Raw genomic sequence first — 6,442 nt, 5'->3', positions numbered from 1 at the left:
CAGGGCATTAGCAGCGGCCTGTCTGATGCAGCTTCTCTGTGTCCCAATGCCTCTGTTCAGTCAGATGTAGATGCCTGTGCGCCCAGCACTTTCACCTGCCTCACCCCTACCCCCACCCCCAAGCCTGCCTCAACCCTGCACTCATGTGTCATGTGCCTTCACACAAGGGACCACCTGTGTGTCCACAACACGGAAGACACTGACCAGCTCTCCAACACAAGGCCTGTGCAGCAGCTTGCTATCTCCAGGACAGACCCCAAGTCAGCCGGAACCCACAGGGTGCGAGATTCCTGTGGACTCCACAGAGAACCCTGCAAATGCTGACTCAGTCCTTCATTTGGTCTCCCCACCCCTGAAAAGGGGAGGTGAACAGTCTTTGGGATGGACTCTGTGAGATGGTCCATAGTGTGATGTGTGTGGATTTCTGGGGTCAAAGCCAGACAGACGCTCAACACGGGCTGGCTGTGCAGCCTCTGGAAGATGGGACCTCTGCAGTTTCAAGAAGACATAATTGCTGGGTGCCTTCAACAAACCTGTCATGTTCTAGGCTCTGGCCTGGGCTCTGAAGCCTCAGACTGACAGTGAAATAAATCGATCTCCAATCCTCCCTTCCTTGAAGATGCTCACCCTGCACCAGGAATGCATCAGTTCTGAGTCAGTGCAAGGTGCACTGGAGATGCAGGGTGCCTGAGAAGGAACAGAGCTGCCACTTGCCAGGGGGTAATGTTTATCGAGTGACTTTCCCTCTTTGACTCAGTTTTCCTATCCATAAAATGGGCATGCCCGGGCGTTGGTGGCGCACGCCTTTAATCCCAGCACTCGGGAGGCAGAGGCAGGCGGATCTCTGTGAGTTCAAGACCAGCCTGGACTACCGAGCGAGTTCCAGGACAGCCTCCAAAGCCATAGAGAAACCCTGTCTCGAAAAAAACAAAAACAAAAACAAACAAACAAAAAACATAAAATGGGTATGAAAATGACCACCTGGCTGGACTGCTGTCCACATTCAATAGGAACGGCACAAAGTCAGGTGACATGATGACTGTGGGGAGTTGCCACCTTGGAGTGGTGTCGTCGTCCCTCCTTCTAAGGGAAGGGTCTCAGAGTTTGGCCAAGGCTGTCTGTTCCCATGGCATTGGGCCTGCATCCCCTGTGTGTTCAAAACCAGGGCTCACTGTGGGATGTAGCTCAGTAAAGGCTCCATTCCAGGTGTCCTGCTCCCTTCGGTCTCCTTCCCACTTTGGTGTGGAGTTGCAAGAGTCTGACACTGGACCCTTCCTTTTAAGATACTTCTTTAAAATTACTTTTGTTTTATTTTGGAGACGTCTCACTCTATAGCCTTGACTAGCCTAGAACTCTCTGTGCAGACCAGACTGACCTCAAACTCACAGAGATCCCCTTGTTTCTGCCTCCCAAGTGTTGAGGTCAAAAGGCAGATGCCAGGCCCTTATTTATTTTGTGTTGGCACACGCCTGCTGCACGAGCCATGCAGGCGAGCGTGTGGAGGTCAAAGGATAATCTGTTCTCTGCTTTCACCATGTGGGCTCCAGGCATCGAACTTAGGAAATCAGATGGGGAAACTGAGGCTGGGTGATGTTTTTTTCCCCCCTAGCTGGTCTTTGGTTTATTCGAGGAATTGGTATGAGGACAAAGGATAACAGTTGCAAAGAGCATCCTGGGGCTACGCTTGAGGTCAAGATTCACAGCGCCAGCTGTGACTACTGGTGAGCATTGCTAGAATGCGCCAGTCCCCCCCCCCCCCAGCCCCTTGCAGGTGGCAGTGTCTGTAGGCTTCCTGGAGGAGGTGACTCTCAAAGGCGCTTGGGGAGAGGGGCGGAGGAGGGCGGCAGGGGGGGCGGGGACCACCCGCAGGAGATGGTGGAGATATGCAGAGCGCTCAGCGGGAGCGTCCGGTGACCCCAGGCCGGTCTCAGCCGCCTCTCCCTCGGCGGAGGATGCGCCCCGTTTCCAAGGCGACGGAGGCTGAGGCTCTTCAGGCCTCGACCCCCTTTACGAGGCTCAGAGCTGGTTCCTCTCCGCGGGGCGCCGACGCAGCGGGGCCATAAACCTTACGTCAAAGGAGGCACCTGCGGGGTCGGAAGCCCGGGCGGCCTGTGTGAGACGGGGCGGGGTGGCTGCCCCAGGTCTGTGGCTTCCCCTCCCCCAGTGCTCGGGACCTGTTCGGCCCAGCGCACCAAGGTTTCGGCGTTTTGCTGGGCTCCTGGTTGTTCCGCGCCCAGCGCTTGTTGCTGCCTGGCTCATCTTTTAGCAGCAGAGAGGGCAGAGAGACCGGAGGACGTCAGTGCGTGGACTGAGCAGGGCTGGGGACAAGCCTTGCTCGTCCAGGGTAGGGCCGCCTGAGTCCCACTCCCGCCTGTGCACTGCTGGGGCCACCCTGAGCATCTCAAATTATGGTTTGTTTTATTTTGGCTAGACAGAGCCTCATGTAGTCAAGGCTCACCGCCGACTCTGCTAAGTAGCCAAGGCTAGCCTTGAAATCCTCATCCTCTTGCCTCCAGCTCCCTAGTGCTGGGGATTACAGCACTAAATCACCACACCAAAATGTGACTGTGTGCTGAGACCGGTTTCACTATGCAGCCCAAATTGGGCTCGAACTCACAGCAATCCTCCTGTTTCAACATCTGGGATTCCAGGTGTGAGCCATCACACTCCATTATGTGTGTCATTCTGAAGAGGCCTTTGATGGACCTGGTGAGAAACCCAGACAACACACAGGAAGTACACACAGTAAACCAGCCATTTGCACTACCCCAGGAGGTTCCAAGTTTCCAAACACACCGGGTCCTCAAGCAAGCTGACTCCCAGGTTCCTATCCTACCCCAGCCTTGAGAGGAGGAGAGGGCCCCCACCCTCCAGGCCCCTAGTTCCTATACTCACCAGCAAGCTTACGCCCTCACAAGTTCACACTCATGCTGAGAAGTGCCCAGTACCCTGCCAGAGCAGACACACACGCCCACACACCCACTTCCGCGTGTGCAAGGGATACTACCCTAAAATGCATGCTTTCTTAACGCCTAGTTCGATAGGGTTCCCTACATACCAACCTGGGTCAGGGCCCTGGACTCCTCCCCTGTCCCTGTTCCCCCTTCCCGTCCCATTTCCCTCCATCTGTCTGTCTTTCTCTGCCAGTCAGTCTCAGGGGAACCTCGGCCCATTCATCTGGTGTGAGGTGTGAATCCATCTATCTGCAAGCGTCCCAGAAGGGAAGTCTTTCGTCACTGGGTCTGGTCCTTCTTCCGGCCACACCCACCCCAGCCAGACCCCTCTCCCTTCCTCAGCAGGGCCTCTCATCACTCATCCAGATCCCCACTCACCCATCCCACACCCTCCGGTCTGTTTCCCTCATCTGTCAATCTGTCTGTCTGTATGTCTATCCATCCATCCTTCCTTCCTTCCTTCTTCCCTGCTGGGCCCCATCTCTCTCAGCTCTCCCTGTGTCCCATCCATCAACTCTCTGACAGTCCTGCGCTGCCAGGTAGTCACCTCCTGGCTTCTCATCTGTTTGTCTGTCCACCATCCATCCATCCATCTGTCTCCGAGCCCATCCATCCATCTATCCACTAGCCCATCCATCATGCAAGCCACTTTCGGGTTCTTGCCACCATTCCCGTGCTCCCTGGGGGAGGCTCCCCTCAGTAAGCACTGGGCAGGGGTGTGTGTGTGCCCTGAGGTACCCTTGTGGCCCTCAACTCCATCAATAACTGTACTGAGCCTGGAGCAGGTTACCTATGGCTGGGGAGGGGAGGAGCTAGGGGGCAGGTTTAGGGGTTCTCAGAGGCAACAAGCCTACAGCATGGCTTCCCCTACCCTTCTGCTCTTCCTCCCTTCGAGCCTCCACCCAGGCCGTTGGCCCAGCTGTGGGAAAGGAAGAGGGTGACACTTGACAAGTCCCATGCCAGCCTGGGGCCCCCAAGTAGGGTGTTAGCGATAAAAATAAGCAAAGCTGGTGTCTGAGGACCTGCCATGTGCCAGGCATTGTGCCAACTTTTCACACTTCCCTGCCTACCCCCACAAGGTGGATACTGGATTATTTTTATCCCCACGTGGCGTAGGAGAAAACAAGCTTGGAGCCCAGAAGCATCTCTTTGACCTCTTCACAGTCGATGAGGGCCAGCCACGCCACGGTTCCATCTTCTCGCCTGCCTAGGGAACACTTGGATTTTTTTTTGGGTGGGGGGAGTAGGAACCAGACTAGAGAGGGGCACAGGAGGCCACTTGGGTAGTAGAGTTGAACCAGGACCATAGGGTCAGATGGGCTTGATCTTTGCCGCAGCAGGGTGGCGCAGGTTTGAACTTCATCTGTGCCTGCCTCAGTTTCCTGGCCTCTGAAATGGAGCCATAAGGACGATGACATAGGACAGGTCCAGGGGAAGCACCTAGAATGGAAGGTGGGGGGGGGGTCAGAGCGGAGGATGCTGGCAGCCAGGTGGGGGCATTTCCTGGAGATTGCTCTGTGCAACCTCTGTAGTGGTGGGAATCCCCCACTATTCACCGTCTCTGAAGCCTCCTCTGGGACTCTCGGCAGGATGCCAGGCTCTGTACTAGGCATACTCGTGCCAAGCTCACAAGTCTCCAAGTGGGGGAGCTACTGTTAGCCCTGCATGTCCTCAGGGGTAACGTGTAGTCAAAGAGCAGAGACCCACACACTGCGAGGGCTGGGGTGGGTGACTAAACGGGGCAGTCTGGTGAAGGTGAGGGGCAGTCTGGTGAAGGTGTCACCGGTGAGCTGAACCAGAGAGCAGCCCTGAAAATGGGGGGGGGGGCACGGTTGCCCCAGGCAAAGTGAACAGGGAACGCCAGAATCAGTGAGAAGCAGGGTCCCTGATTTCTACCTATACTGCAATTGCCCTAGCACAAGGGTTATACGAGACCTTTCCCTGGGGCTGACAGCCTTCAGGGGCTGCCCTGGGGAGGCCTGACAAGGCAGAGAGCTCAGATCTGAAGCCTGAAGTCAGACCAGAGATGTAGTCCTCACTGTGGCTCTGGAATTTTCCACAAGCTCCTCCCCCTCCATGGACCTGGCTCTTCCATAGAAAAGACACAAAATGGGGCTGGAGACATGGCTCAGCACGTGAAGGCGGTTGCCTGAGACCTGAGTCCCATCCCAGTGACCCAGCTGCCAGTCTGTCTCCTGGAACCTCCACAGGGGCAAGCAGGTACCACAAAATAGGTACTTGTCAAAAATAAGTAAGAGAAGCGGGTTGTGGTGGGTGCTGGCCCACGCCTTTAATTCCAAGAGACAGAGGCCGGCAGATCTGTATGAGTTCGAGACCAACCTGGTCTACATAGCAAGTTGCAGGCCAGCCAGAGCTACATACTCAGACCTTGTCTCAAAACACACACACACACACACACACACACACACACCCCAAACAGAAAACAGAAAAAAAGAAAAAAGAAAGACAAGGGCTTGATTTCCCTGTGTTCCATACAAGTGGGGTGAAGTGGGGTGTGCTTGGTGAGGAAAGTCAGTTTTTTGGGGGGGGGTTCGAGACAGGGTTTCTCTGGGGGCTTTGGAGGCTGTCCTGGAACTAGCTCTTGTAGACCAGGCTGGTCTGGAACTCACAGAGATCCGCCTGCCTCTGCCTCCAGAGTGCTGGGATTAAAGGCGTGCACCACCACTGCCCAGAGGAAACTCAGTTTTGAGGTGGGACTCGTGTCTTAATACGTAAAATGGGAATAGAATTTCGTCTTGGGATGCTGCATACTAGCATTGTGTTCCTCTAGCACGCAGCAGGATTCATAAACTCACGTGGGCTCCTCTTTTGCTTTGATTTCCAATTATGAAGCTCGGGCTGGCCTTGAACTCGGGGCAAGTCCTCTCCTGCCTCCGAGACCCAATCACTGGACTTGCAGGCCTGAGCCGCCACGCCAGGCTTACTTTACTTTTTAAGATACTTCGCTGCAGGCAGGCCCGACACGCTGAGGCTAGACAGAGAAGGTAGGGATCAGACGTCTAAGCCCAGCCAGCTGGAAGGCCAGGAGGATGTGGACAGATGGGGGAGGGAGGGCCCCGCGGAATGAGGGGCGGGGGCTGGAGGAGGGGGCTGAGAATCCAGACTGGAGATGGGCGGAAGGCACCCTGGTGACCCTGGGGACTGAGCGGAGGCCCCGCCCCTCGCGGGGCCCCGCCCCGGCCCCCCGAGGGCAGGATTTGCGAAGAACCCACTTCAAAGGGTCCCAGGAAGCGCTTGCGAGCCCCAGAGGAAGCGGTGCAGCCTCTAATCCCCCTCCAGGGGTGGGTGGGGGAAGCCCCGCAATTACACACGGGTTTCCTCCTGTGCCACCCCCTTAAAATCTAGGAGCCCACACGTGAGTCCACGACCCTTACCTCAAACCGCCCTTTTCCGGGTGTGTGTGTGTGTTGGGGGTGGGGCGGGAAGCGGTGCCCAGCAAAGCTTTTACCTAGAGCACCCCAAAGCCT

At 56.1% G+C, this 6,442-nt stretch overlaps 1 long non-coding RNA gene across 1 annotated transcript; it reads right to left on the bottom strand.

Moving 5' to 3' along the window:
- Positions 1–1,606: 1,606 nt before the first annotated feature.
- Positions 1,607–5,940, bottom strand: LOC121144082. Its single transcript, XR_005881407.1, has 3 exons — positions 5,771–5,940; positions 2,618–4,394; positions 1,607–2,084 (listed from the first exon to the last, which is right to left on the bottom strand). It is a non-coding gene; the product is annotated as an uncharacterized LOC121144082 (long non-coding RNA).
- Positions 5,941–6,442: the final 502 nt, after the last annotated feature.

This window comes from Mesocricetus auratus, unplaced genomic scaffold, assembly GCF_017639785.1.
Source record: "Mesocricetus auratus isolate SY011 unplaced genomic scaffold, BCM_Maur_2.0 Super-Scaffold_100014, whole genome shotgun sequence".
NCBI classification, from domain to species: Eukaryota; Metazoa; Chordata; class Mammalia; order Rodentia; family Cricetidae; genus Mesocricetus; species Mesocricetus auratus.
The sequence above is the reverse complement of the archived record's forward strand: the minus strand, read 5'-3'. Positions and strand labels throughout refer to the sequence as shown.